Here is a 14,087-nt window from a genome sequence, read left to right as displayed (position 1 = left end):
TTCATTGATCCTCATTAGGGTGCCCAGAAAAAATGACCCCCTGCTCCACAAGCGGAAAACAATTTGTTGGGTTATTTAAGCATCTATGCAAATTTTGAGCGAAATTGGTTGAGATTAACCCTTCGATTCTCGTACCGGGATGGTGAAGTACATACCAACTAATTGAAATTTTCTGGGTCATCCAAGAGCTCCTTGGAGTTAAGACCGGTGGGTCTACCTCCGTAACAAGCATGATGTTGACTGGTTTTGACCAAGGATCATACCCGGAATCGTTCCATGGTCCAGCTTCCATATAAATTTGCCCATTCTCCTTTTTTTCCTTCATTTGATACCCATATTGCTGATTATAAGAATTCAAAAAGAAAAAGCTAACAAAATTTCAAATTATAAAAAAGTATTTTCAAAAAATTACAATTCTTTTTTGAGAATTTTTGATTTTTAACTATAAACTATAACATCAAGATAATAGAGAAAAAGCTAACACAATTTTAAAGTCTTCTGATTCCCATATCGTAAATTGTTAAAATTTGAATATTTTCGATTTTTTTTTCTAAATTTAGGTATTTTGCAAAAACAACTCTAATAAAAGTGAAAAAGCAAACAAAATGTTGCTCCATTTGATACCCAAATTGCTAATTATTAACATGAAAAAAAAGGCAAACAAAATTTCGCTTTGTTTGATTAAAAAAAAAACATTTTTTTTTTCGGAGATTGCAGCTCTTTTGTGAAAATTTGTGTTTTTTACAAACAAAAACAAACTCTAATGAAAAAAAAAAGCCAACCAAATTTTGGAGTCTTCTGATTCCCATATCGTAAATTGTAAAGATTTGAGTATTTTCGAAAAAATACGGTAATTAGTAAAAATTTTAGTATTTTACAAAATAAAGGTGAAAAAGCATTCAAAATTTCGCTTCGCCTTATTGCAAATTATGAAATTTTGTGCATCTTCAAAATATACGGTATTTTGTCATTTTTTTTTTAAATTTTTTTATAGTTGAAACAAGTCAATTTTAGAAAGATTTTAATAATAAGTTATCTTCCGTTATCGAAAACGATATCCATTATTGCTATCGTTAGACGCTTTTATTATCGACGATGAATTTATCGATGAAAAACTTGACTTGATCGAAATAGTTCATAGATGGGAGACCGTTAGAGGTCTCTTCTATTCATGAATTATTAATTATTGTACTTGTTACAATTGACAATTAAACAATATTTGCAGCTTTTCATGAGATCAGAACAACTAGCTTCATTATTATCTAAACTCCCAAAACAAACACTTACCATCTTTGACTCCGGTGGCCAGCTGAACCAGCATCACCATCAGCAGACAGCCCACCTGGACCGTCACCGTCATCCTCGGGATCATCAAGTTCGCCATCCTCCGAAGCTCTCTGATCCTTCACAAAACACTAACTCTTTTTTTCCTTTACTCTTTTTTTTCTTGCTTTTTTTCCCCACAACTCACGATGGCAGATGTTACATTTGTCAACTGGAAGCTTCTTTTTTTTGCTCTCTCTCTCCCTTACTTTTTCACTTTACTTGGGGCCCAAAAATTTTCCAAACTTTTCGAGCTGTGCTCACGAGGATTACCATAACCTTAACACTTGCGCACACTCCCACCACCCACCAGCAGCAAAAGGGAGCGAAAAAAGCTTACACATTTCCTCCCCTCCCCCGAACAACTTCTCCCCCGAAAAGCTCAAACGTCACTCTCACTTTCGGTTCTCCTCCGAAGCTACTTTTGTTGCGAAACTTTTGAACCTCGTTTTTTTCGCTTGGCTTGGCTCCGGAAAATGTCTACCTTTAATACTTTCTTTCTTTTCTTCAAACTTTTTCTTCCTTTTTTGTTTTACAACAGGTGATTAAACTTCTACCTTCTTTCTTCTTCTTCTTCTCTTAGTAGCTTGTACTTGGTGGAGGTATTCGCGTCTATTTCACCGCTTGAGCAACTTTTTTATTTTCCATTGTTGAGAACTGTTCCACCATGGTCTTCCCGCAACTTTTACCGTTGAAGTGGATTATATTATTATAAATTATTCCGACAATACCATCAGTTGCAATTTCACGCTATGCTCAAGTCTCAAGTTCGCTTTTTTTTCGCTTTTTTTTCTTCCCTTTTTTTATTTTGAGGGATCTACCAAAGCTGACGATCCGTACAATATGGCTGGTCGACGATTACGAGCCGCCGTCGCCGCGCCCGGGAGGGTCCGCCGAAGTTGCCAGAGCAGTCATTTGCATCCGAGGGCGCCAGAGCCGCCCCTCGACGTCTGCCGCTGGCCTCGTTGGATTCGCAACGGAAAAGTTTTCCATAATACGTAACACCTGTAAATTGATAAACACAGAGCGAGCGGAGAAAAAATACGTTAGAAAAAAGTTGAGAGCTGCAGAGAGGTATCGTATTAAAAGGGGGAGGGAATGGGACAAAGGGGGCCAGACTGGCGGGGTCAAAATTTACATGGGAAGAGGTGTTGAAAATTTGTGAAAGTTTTGTTTTTCTTTTCGATAAACGTTTGGTGGTAAGTTTGTAACATGAGCTTTGAAATCATCAATGGGACTTTGTTCGCACCCTTTCAAATCATTTCAATAATTTAGTGTGATTAGTTATGATTATTATTTTTTTGAGAGTACTGTGTGGTTTTTTATTTCATCAAAGTATAAAAAAAGTTTAACGATAGTTTGCCTAAAAACAGAAAAACAAAAAACAAGTAATCGATGTGATAAAAATAATTTTGCATTCATGTTAAGTTATATTAAAAGATTAAAATAAAAGTTAAGTTTCAAACTTCGAGCCAAATATTCCAAATTAAATCAACCAAATGTAACACAAGACGCTTAAATCATTGTAACGGTTGAGCTTCATTTTTGCCTTCCTCAACTCAGTGAGAAAAGGCTTTAAAATGACTCGAAAAAATATATTCTCAATTTGACCACCTAGACCCACCTTCACGTGTACATATCGACTCAGAATCGAATTCAGAGCAAATGTATGTGTGTGTGTTGGGATGCTGATTAAAAAAAATTGCACTGGCTCAAACGATTTTGTCTGTTTTGGTCTCATTCGATCCGTCTTGGGGTCCCATAAGTCGCTTTTGAAAATTATAAAGTTTAGTTAAGTACTTCAAAAAATATGCTAAAAAACGATTTTACCAAAAGTCCGGAAGATTGTAAAAAGGGTGGTTTTTGTAAGAAACCCCACCATGTTATTTTTTTTCCTTTGAGTCAAATTGATAGAACACTGAAATATCCGCCCTTTTGTGTCTATTTTGGATAGCATTAACCTCTAAATGTGAGGAAGGCACCAACCACCTAAAGGTGGATTAAGTAACGTTTTTTTCCAAGTTTATTTTTCCAATCTGTGTTCCAAAAATTCAGAATTTGTAATAAGTTTTTACATAAAAACTTAATGTTATACAAAATATTCTACAAAGTTAACAATTGATTATACAGTTTATACCTACAACCAATTTGGTTCAAATTGTCAAATGTGCAATAATCTTAAGAAAATATAGTTATTATAATTAAGATCATGTTTGTTTTCTTATTATTACTTTAAGGTTACTTTTGGGTAAATAATATAAAAAAATCTGTATAGCCACATTTTCGAATTAGTAGAAAATCCCGTAGCTTGTTTACGTAGTTTTGGTAACATTGTGTACTATTTAGGAAGAAAACGTACCCAACATGATATTTAAACTTATTATTTAGATAATTTGAAACTTTGTTTTGTGTAAAAAAAGCTTCGATTTCACTATTAAGCATTATTAAAGTATTAAATTTTCTGTTTTTTTCGTAGTTTTGCTAAAATTTCGTAGTATTAAGGAAGAAAACACACTTAGAATGTTTTTGAAACTTATTATTGAGATTATTTGAAACATTTTGACATAATTAATCAATGATTTTACCAGGAAGCAGATAAGGTTTTAAAGGAAAGTGTATTTTTTCTATATTCTACGTAGTTTTTATATTTTTTTATATTTTGGAAGAAAACACACTCAAAATGTGTTGAAACATATTATTTAGATAATTTGAAACATTTTTATGAAATAAATCAATGATTTTACTATGAAGCAGATGAAGTTTTGAAGGAAAATGTATGATTTTCCGTTTTTTACGTAGTTTTGATAATTTGTATTGAGGAAGAAACAATCTTAACATGTTTTGAAATATATTTTTTCATAATTAGAAACATTTTCATAAAAACTATGAACCAGATGATGTTCTAAAAGAATGTCTGAAATTTTCTGTATTTTACGTAGTTTCGGTAATATTTTGTAGTATTCAGAAAGAAAACACACTCACAATGTTTTTGAAACTTATAATTTGGGTGATTTGAAACACTTTCATAAAAGAAATCAATGATTTTAACATGAAAAAGATGAAGTTCTGAAGGAAAGATTAAAATTTCGTAGTTATTAGTAGTTTGTAGTTTTGTAGTATTTTGAAAGCGAAATTTTAAAAATATTGTTGGAACAAGTTATTTTTATGCAGAAAAAGTGGTACATTGAAAGTATTAAAGTCATATGTTTATTACCTATTTCAACTCTTCTAACAAAAATAATCATAGGTTATCGCAATAAATTTGAAGTTCTCGTCAAAAAATAATGCATTTTTTTTTTGTAGTTTAGCGTTTAACGTAGCCTTAAGATAATTTTTCAGAAAATAATTTAAATTTGAGAAGCTCGTCACACAGTAAAAAAATCATAGTAAATGGGGTCAATCTTTTATGTCAGAAAAAATGTCAAATTTCACCTCTGAAAATGAGTAATTTCACCACTTTTCTGTTGTGATGCCACTTTTCAGTCTAAATTGAGGTAAAATTACAACATAAAAGAGGTAATATTCAACTTTCCAAAATTACACCATACAAATCTATACTATTGTTTACTTTGCATAATACTGAGATCATAACAAAAAAATTGGTGTATAATTCCAAGGGTTATGATAACATTTTAGCTTATTTATTGAGTTTATTTTTCATTCATTTATTCATTCACTTATCAAATTTTCAATGTTAAAAAATGATACTTTTAAAAAACTTTCTGCTCTTTTCAATCTCTGCTCTTTTCAATAAAAATTATTAATAAAGTTTACAATCAACAGTTACTTTTTGGAAGGGCTTAAACTTTTTTTTGTTGCATTTTTAAATAAAATATTTTAAAAATTTTAAAATATTTTTTTAGCATTCAATCGGGCCTATAAAAGGCCGTATCAACAAAGTGGGCTGGGCATGGACACTTTTTTTTAAAGATTTAAAAACTGTGACTTTTGCTGGAACGTTACTTCAAACGGAGAATTTAATCCATAAAGTTCTATTTGATTAGAAATAAAGAATGGTGTCATTTTTTTAATTCACTTTTTATTTAAAAAACACAACTTGGTCAAAGACTTTTAGCCTTTTTTGGAATGTTCAGTAAAAATTATGATTTAATCAAAAAAATTCGCACATCTTGCAATGCAAAACATCCAAATTTATTATTAAATGCAGAATAAAATTTGAAAACGAATATTACTCACATTTTTATGTAGCACCGTTTTTAAACTAAGGATTTTTTAAAGAAAACATATGTTGGATAGTTTTTAATTTCAGGCTTGATTTTCTTTGTTTTTTTGCACCTCCATAATAAAATATTTTCAATTTGCAAAAAAAAGGTGAACTCTTTTCTCAATTTTTAACTTACAAATAAAATAAATAGATAAATAATCTGTTTTTTTTTTCTGTTTTCTTAATTAAATCATAAACGACAACTTTGCTGAAGACACCAAACGGATCAGAAAATTCCTTTGCATTTTTTTTTTGCGTGAATAAGGCTGGTACAAATTTTATTTAAAGATTTTGTCCCCCTTTTGAATTTTTGAAATTTTTCGATGTTTATTATCGGAAGAAGTTTTTTTACGCTAATATTTTTGTTTTCGTCCAATATTACATATTTTGAAAGCTAATGATTACAAAACAACTGAACTAGTGTAACATGAATATGGGTGCTGAAAAGTAGAACTTTTCAGCATTTATTTTGAAAAGTGTCGCTATTCGATTCTGTTATTTTTGGTACAGAAAAGTAGGCTATTTCGTCGTTCAAGAATGATAGGAAAAGTAAGTAGTTTCACGATGGAATTGCAAAAAATTTTTTTTGCAATTCCGCTGTGAAACTGACAACTTTTCCTGTCCTTCTAAAGAACGCTCAACTTGTTTTGAAAAGTAACACTTTTCTAAATTTTTTGATTTAAACGATTTATTGACAAAATACGTGAAAATTTGACTTAAAATTTCACTCAATGAGTGTTTTCCGGAATTGCAAAAAATGTTGTATGGAACTCGTTGCAAAACTTGATTTTTTCAGCACTCGTCGTATTTATCCAACTCGGTGAACCTCGTTGGATAAATGTACGACTCGTGCTGAAAAAATCCTCTTTTTAAAACTTGTTGCATAAACTACTATTTCCATACGTCTGTTGAATCTATGGCTTGTTATTTCCATTTTTTTTATTTTGGTTGCTTCCTGATTTTTTGGATCGATGTTGAAGAGGGGAGGGAGACATAAACTTTTGAAAATATGTTAATGATTAACATTTCAAAATGTATTTTTTGTGATTTTTGAGCATATCTACCTGATGACACCACGATCCTTTTCTGCGCCAATCATGTCCCATTGGGATAAGCCCCTCCAAAACCAAGTTGCAAAAAAACCACCAGCGAAAAAAAGTGAGAAAAAAAAGTTCAAGTCCTAAAACACCAAAACCCCCTCGAGTGGCTGGCCGAAAAAAAATCAAGCAGAAAAGAAAAACCAACGTAAAATGCTGATCACTTTAACTCCTGGACACGGGAGGCTGAACTTCTTTCGACACTCACCGAAACTCTCCTGAGGGGGGACACCCGAAGAGTTTACAAGACAGCCAGTGCACAGAAGGTCGAAGAAGCAAAAACAGCAGCAGATGACAGCCCGAAAAGGTTCAGCGACTCCACCTACCACGCCCCGAAGGCACAACCGGGTTTGTGTTTGAAGCATTTGCATATTGGCCATATCGGCAATATCTAATTTAATCGATTTTTGAGTTTTTGTGGCCACGAAGGGATAAGCGAAAGTTGGCAAAAGGATTATTGATTTGGTGAGCTGGGACAGGTTTGAATTTAAATTGCTGTTTTGTGAGCAGAAATGGATTAAGAGATAAGCTTCGAACGATAAGCAAATGTCTGTACAAGAAAAATGATAAGGAAAAAATCGTTTTAAAAAATCTCCAAAATTTACAGTCAAAGACAACTTTGTGACACAAGAGTGGAACAATCTACCTCAATCATGTTGAAAGAAGGTGTAACGAAACAAATCATTTCCACGCCTTTGAATAAATTACTTAATTAATTGCAAACGGTCCTCCCCTTAATACCTACAAAATAAAACAAGATCCCACGATAGCACGAAACGTAACCGGAAAAGTGATTTCTTTCCAAACAAGAAGAAAAAGTGCGCCATTTCAGCCAAAAAAGCTTTTCCCCGCCCCTAAAACAATTGCTAGCAACAACAACAAAAAAACCCCTTCGTCGTTCCAGAGTGACGGTCGCGTGTTCAGGACATGGCGTTATTATAATTTTCTGTTTTATGCATATTTTTTACCCTCCACGTGGACGGCCACGGTTGGGAGCAAATTGAATCCATTCCGCAACAGTACGTGGAACAAAACGTGCGAAACGAAACTGTGACTAGGTTTCTGCTGGTTGTGCTGAGGAGGACTCTTGTAAAAGGTTTGCAAAAAAAAATTAAAGAATATCTACCTAGTAGGAGAAGTCAAATAACTACATTTTAAGTTCTTGATAAATAATTAAAAAAATAGATTCAGATAAAAAATTATGAAAAAACTAAAAATTAAAACTATAATAATCGAACAAAATAAATCTACTTCAAAATATTGAAAAATGCTTCTGAAAGTTAAATAGATTTTCAAAGAGATAAAACAAGACTGATCACAAAAAATAAAAAGATTCACAGTAATGTCAAAAATAATTAGATTTCTGTCATTTATTTTACCAGGTTCAAAGTAATTTATGGAGATTTCCAGAAAGATTCAAAAAGATTCTAAGAGAGAAATTTAAAGAGAGCAATTCTCTGAGATTTCGGTCTTTTGCTTTTTTTTTGTATTTTCAAATCCAGCTGAAACTTTTATGCTACCTTCGGTTTGCCCAAAGAAGCCATTTTGCATCATTAGTTTGTCCATATAATTTTCCATACAAATTTGGCAGCTGTCCATACAAAAATGATGCATGAAAATTCAAAAATCTGTATTTTTTGAAGAAATTTTTTGACCGACTTGGTGTCTTCGGCAAAGTTGTAGGTATGAATAAGGACTACACTGAAAAAAATGATACACGATAAAAATTTGTTTGGTGATTTTTCATTTCACTTAAGTCACTGAAATTTGATTTGCAAAAAAACACTATTTTTTCTGATATGTTTTAGGGGACATGAAAGACCAACTATTCAGAATTTTCCAGAATAGGCAAAAAAACTTGGACCGAGTTATGATTTTTTGAATCAATACCGATTTTTTCAAAAAATCGAAGTGCTGGTCGCAAAAAATTTTCAACTTCATTTTTCGATGTAAAATTTAATTTACAATCAAAAAACTTTAGTGAAATTTTGATAAAGTGCACCGTTTTCAAGTTATAGCAATTTTAAGGTAACTTTTTCAAAAATAGACGCAGTTATTTATTTTTTTAAAATTAGTGCCCATGTTTACCCCCTCTTGAAAAAACTTACCAAGCTGAGAAATTTCTCTATATTTTGCTTTTTGAACTTTGTTGATAAGACCCTTAGTTTCTGAGATATTTCCATGCAAAGATTTAAAAACAGAAAAATTGATGTTTTCTAAGTCTCACCCAAAAAAAACGCAATTTTTTAATGTCGATATCTTAGCAACTAATGGTTCGATATTTAATGTTAAAATATGGAATATACGTAAAATTTTCTGATCTTTTCAAGTTTTTGAATCAAGACTAACATTTCAAAAGGGCGTAATATTGAATGTTTTCAAGAGTGAGCAAACATGGGCACTAATTTATAAAAATAAATAACTGCGACTATTTTCAAAAAAAGTTACCTAAAAATGGCTTTAACTTCAAAACGGTGCACTTTATCTAGATTTCACTGAAGTACTTTTTGATTGCAAATTCGATTTTACATTTAAAAATAAAGTTGATAAATTGTTGCATACAGTATTTTAATTTTTTGAAAAAATCGGTATTGTTTCAAAACATCATGACTCACTCTAAGATTTTTTAGCCATTCTGCAAATTTCTGAAAAGTTGGCATTTGATGTCCTCTAAAACATATCAGAAAATTTAAAACTAATTAAAAATAGTGTTTTTTTACAAATCAAGTTTTAGTGACAAAAAGTGAAATAAAAATCACCATTTTTTTTACCGTGTATCTTTTTTTTTCAGTGTAGTCCATATCCATACCTAAAACATTGCCCAAGAAACCAAATCGATCAAAAAATTCCTTCAAAAGATACAGATTTTAGAATTTTCAAATATCATTTTTGTATGGACAGCTGCCAAATTTGTATGGAAAATTATATGAACGAACTAATGATGTAAAATGGCTTCTTTGGGAATACCGTAGGCACCAAAAAAGTTTCAGCCAGATTAAAAAATACAAAAAAATAAAATTAAGAAAAAAAGACCGATTTCGTAGAGAATTGCTCAAGAGTTTCAAACAAATTTAAACAGATTCGAAGATTTTCAACATAATTTAAAAAGAGTAAAAAAGTTTCAAAAGACAGTCAAATTGATTCAAAGATATTCGAAGATTAAACATAAAAAAATCAAAGAGTTTAAAAAAGATTATAATTGAGATTCAAAAAAAAATCATACCGATCAAAAGAGATTCAAAGTGTCCTAAAAAAATTCAACATTGAAAAGATTAAAAAAGCTTAAGGTGGTATTAGACTATGACAAACAAACCAACCAACTCGCACTTTTTCGCGTTTGACAGTTTGCCAAACTCGCAAACTTGTTTGCGGCAAACAAGACAAAATGTATGCAAGCTGAGGATTCTGCAAACAAATGTTGGCGACAAACAGCGCACAAAAACTGTTAAACTGTCAAAATGTGCGTGTTTGCTTTGCCGTAGCATAATACCTTCTTAACGATATATTTTAATGTTTACTCTCTTAAGTAATGATTTTAACAGGACTTACAATGATATTCCAAGTGATCAACATTATATAAAAAGGTTCTTTAAGAATTTCAAAAGAATTGAAATGTTTAGAAGAGATTCAGAGCGATTTGAAAAGTTTCACATAACTTCAAAGAAATTTAAAAAGATTTCAGAAAATGCAGGAAAATTAAAGAACGAAATAAAATTAAATAGATGCCAAATTCAATTCAGGAAAGGTAAATTTGATCCAAATACACCAAAAACTGGTGTGTTTGTTACACGTTTTGCTTATCGAACGGTAAAAAAACCTAACGAAATTTTGAGGAAACAAAAAAGTTAGGTCAATTAAACTGTACTAAATAGAAATATATTGATTTTAGGTTTTCTTTGTTTTAATAAAAAAAATCAAGAAATATGCTCAGATTAAACGAGTTTAGTTGGAGCTCAAAAAACAAGTGATATTTTTTTCAAGTCAGATATTAAAAGATTTCTCTGAACTTGCAATTTCTCCAATCACAGCGCAGCCTTTTTTCTCAAGAAACCCTAAAAATAAAGTTTAAAATTATTCCCACACCAGGTAGCGCACCCTCCACGACAGTAGGTTGAAACACGGAGAAACGAGCTAGCAAATTACCTCTCCGACAGCGCGACTTTATTTTAGTGCTCCCAACCAGACCAAACTCTCCAACCCCACCCCTCCCCTCCGGAGCGGGTGGTAATCCAGGCGGAAAATATGAATTCTCGCTGGAATTGGCCTAAAACAAGCTCAGCAAAAAGAGAGAGAGAAAAAAAAGATGAACAGAAAAAGCACCCAAGCGGTCTCTATTTGCATAGCAGAACCGCACCGAAAGCTCTCTCCCAGCGGCAGTCAGTGTCGTCTGGCTAGAAGTGGAGCACACACAAAAAATATAACGAGAAAAATGGGTACATTTGCAAGAAGGGCTGCAGCAAAAAACAAAAAAAAACAGAGGGGAAAGCCTGAAACGTGGCACAGTTTTAAGGGAGCGTGTGAAAGTGACACGTGGGACGAACTTGGGGGGACAAATTTGTTTTTTCAATGTTTTCAATTGTTCAATTTACTCGAGTGTTGAGTGTGGTTGACGTCATGTCGATCAATTTGGTTGAGGCGAGAGGGGCGTAAGTGACAAAGCTCGATTAATATAAATTTTGCTAGTTCTAAAAGCCAATGTATCAGACAATCAAAAAGTCTTTTTGGTGATGAATTTAATTCATTTTTTTTTATTAGATTAAATTTTTTGGTGACCTTCCCTATGACCAAAGAAGCCATTTTGTGGCATTTGTTTAACCATACAAGGCTTCTTACAATTTAGCAGCTGTCCATACAAAAATGGTACGTAAATATTTTAAAATCTGTATCTCATGAAGCAATTTTCTGATCGCTTTGGTGTCTTCGGCAAATCTGTAGGTATTGATGAGAACTAGGCTTAGTTATTTTTCACGCTAAAAAAAATGCAATTTTCACAGGGAACACTATCCAAAAGTACAAAATTTCACGGAGCGTAAAAAATGCTTAAATAACCTATTAAATCTATTGTAAAAACCGGAAAGATATTTGTATTCTTAATTATATATTTAACATCTAAACTAAGTGATTTTTCAAGTTAAAAGTTGCCAGATTTCACGGTACCATCAAATTAATTCATCAAATTTCGTGTATGTCTTGTGTCGTGTAATATATCAGAAAAAGGGATAATTTTTGTAAATTTAACTATTATTTTAAAACTCCAAAACATAAAGCTTGATTCAACCAAGTTTGATCTTTAATATTCTTTTGGAATTCTACATTTATAATACAATTTTAGTCTAATTGTCATAACACGAAATTTTCCTAGCACATTAAACATTTTCTTTCGTTTTTTTTAAATGAGTTATCACGAAAAAAAAAGTGGTAAAAAAACTCTTTGCCAATCTGTACATGGAAATTTCTAAAATTAAAAGTAAGTAATCATTTCACAGTACAGTCCAGGCTCGATTATCCGAAGCCTCGATTTCCCGAAGTTTCGATTATCCGAAGGTTAGTATGGGACTTCGGATAATCGAATCAGGAACAAAAAACATTTTTTTTTATTTTCTTACTTTTAATTGCATACTTGAGCAATTCTCTACGAAATCGGTCTTTTTTCTTCAATTTTAATTTTTGCATTTTTTTAATCCGACTGAAACTTTTTTGGTGCCTTTGGTATGCCCAAAGAAGCCATTTTGCATCATTAGTTTGTCCATATAATTTTCCATACAAGTTTGGCAGCTGTCCATACAAAAATGATGTACGAAAATTCAAAAATCTGTATCTTTTGAAGGAATTTTTTGATCGATTTGGTGTCTTCGGCAAAGTTGTAGGTATGGATACGGACCACACTGGAAAAAAATGATGCACGGTAAAAAAAATTTGGTGATTTTTTTATTTAATTTTTTATCACTAAAACTTGATTTGCAAAAAAACACTATTTTTAATTTTTTTTTATTTTTTTTTGTATGTTTTAGAGGACATAAAATGCCAACTTTTCAGAAATTTCCAGGTTGTGCAAAAAATCATTGACCGAGTTATGAATTTTTTAATCAATACTTTTTTTTCAAAAAATCGAAATTTTGTTCGCAAAAATTTTTCAACTTCATTTTTCGATGTAAAATCAAATTTGCAATCAAAAAGTACTTTAGTGAAATTTTGATAAAGTGCGCCGTTTTCAAGTTAAATCCATATTTAAGTAACTTTTTTGAAAATAGTCGCAGTTTTTCATTTTTTAAAATTAGTGCACATGTTTGCCCACTTTTGAAAAAAATATTTTTGAAAGGCTGAGAAAATTCTCTATATTTTGCTTCTTAGGACTTTGTTGATAAGACCTTTAGTTGCTGAGATATTGCAATGCAAAGGTTTAAAAACAGGAAAATTGATGTTTTCTAACTCTCACCCATACAGCCCACCATTTTTCAATGTCGATATCTCAGCAACTAATGGTCCGATTTTCAATGTTAAAATATGAAACATTTGTGAAATTTTCCGATCTTTTCGAAAACAATATTTTCAAAATTTTCAAATCAAGACTAACATTTCAAAAGGGCCAAACATTCAATATTACGCCCTGGACTGTATTTTGAAAAAAAAAATACTGTTTTTGTCCCTGAAGATGAAAAGATAACTAAAAATTTAATTTGAAGCACTTTTTTTATTTTGGGCAAAAATTATCCAAGTATCCAGTACATTTTTACAGTAACATGCTGCTGTGAAATATCAATAAATCCTTTTAAAAGTCCCGGAGTATATTTTTAATTTTGCTCACAAAAAAAAAATTCGTCGATTTTCGCAAAAACTACTTATTTGAAAAAAAAAACATAGCTCCCCGCCATTTCAACCGATTTTAGCTGTCTTATATGCAAATGAAAGGTGATAAATTGACCTTTCAATGACAATTAGTAAGAAGATTCAAAGTTGCGTATTCTAATTACGAAAATTTTGTAACCCAAACATGTATAGGTCATCGCTAAAAAAAAAGTCGTTTTTTTGCCGATTTCATCATTTTTCCGTTTTTGCATTTTTGTTTTGGCTTGTCGAAAAACCCAGATTTTATTTTCAAAAAATTATATAGTTTTTTTGAGAAAATCGACGAAAATGGCCATTTTTCGGACAACCCTAAGACGGCGTAGATCACCCTATTTGCCAAACAAAAAAATACGGGTCTAATTATTCCGGCCAGGGAACACCCAGACAAATTTTGAGCCCGATCCGAGCACTTTTGTTTTTTCCATGCTGTTTTCGTTGTGAAATGCTGCATTGATTTCCTAAAATCTTTGAATTTCACGAAAAACGTGGAATTTCACGAATTTCACGCTGTCCGCGAAATTGTGAAAATTCACTAACCCGAATGCGGACTGTTCAGTAAAAAAATGGTAAAACACGTAAAAAAACTGCTAATTTTT

General features: G+C 31.7%; 1 long non-coding RNA gene across 2 annotated transcripts in view; it reads right to left on the bottom strand.

Annotated features, from left to right (window-relative positions):
- Positions 1 to 14,087, bottom strand: part of LOC120421784 (uncharacterized) — a 156,910-nt gene that overhangs the window by 90,529 nt on the left and 52,294 nt on the right. For both annotated transcript variants that reach the window (XR_008211746.1, XR_008211745.1), the window contains exon 3: positions 1,288 to 2,328. This is a non-coding gene — a long non-coding RNA (uncharacterized LOC120421784). The remainder of the gene's footprint in view (positions 1 to 1,287; positions 2,329 to 14,087) is intronic.

This window comes from Culex pipiens, chromosome 1 (assembly GCF_016801865.2).
Source record: "Culex pipiens pallens isolate TS chromosome 1, TS_CPP_V2, whole genome shotgun sequence".
In the NCBI taxonomy this organism is placed as follows: Eukaryota; Metazoa; Arthropoda; class Insecta; order Diptera; family Culicidae; genus Culex; species Culex pipiens.
Note: the sequence above shows the minus strand (reverse complement) of the source record. Positions and strands in the feature narration are given on the sequence as shown.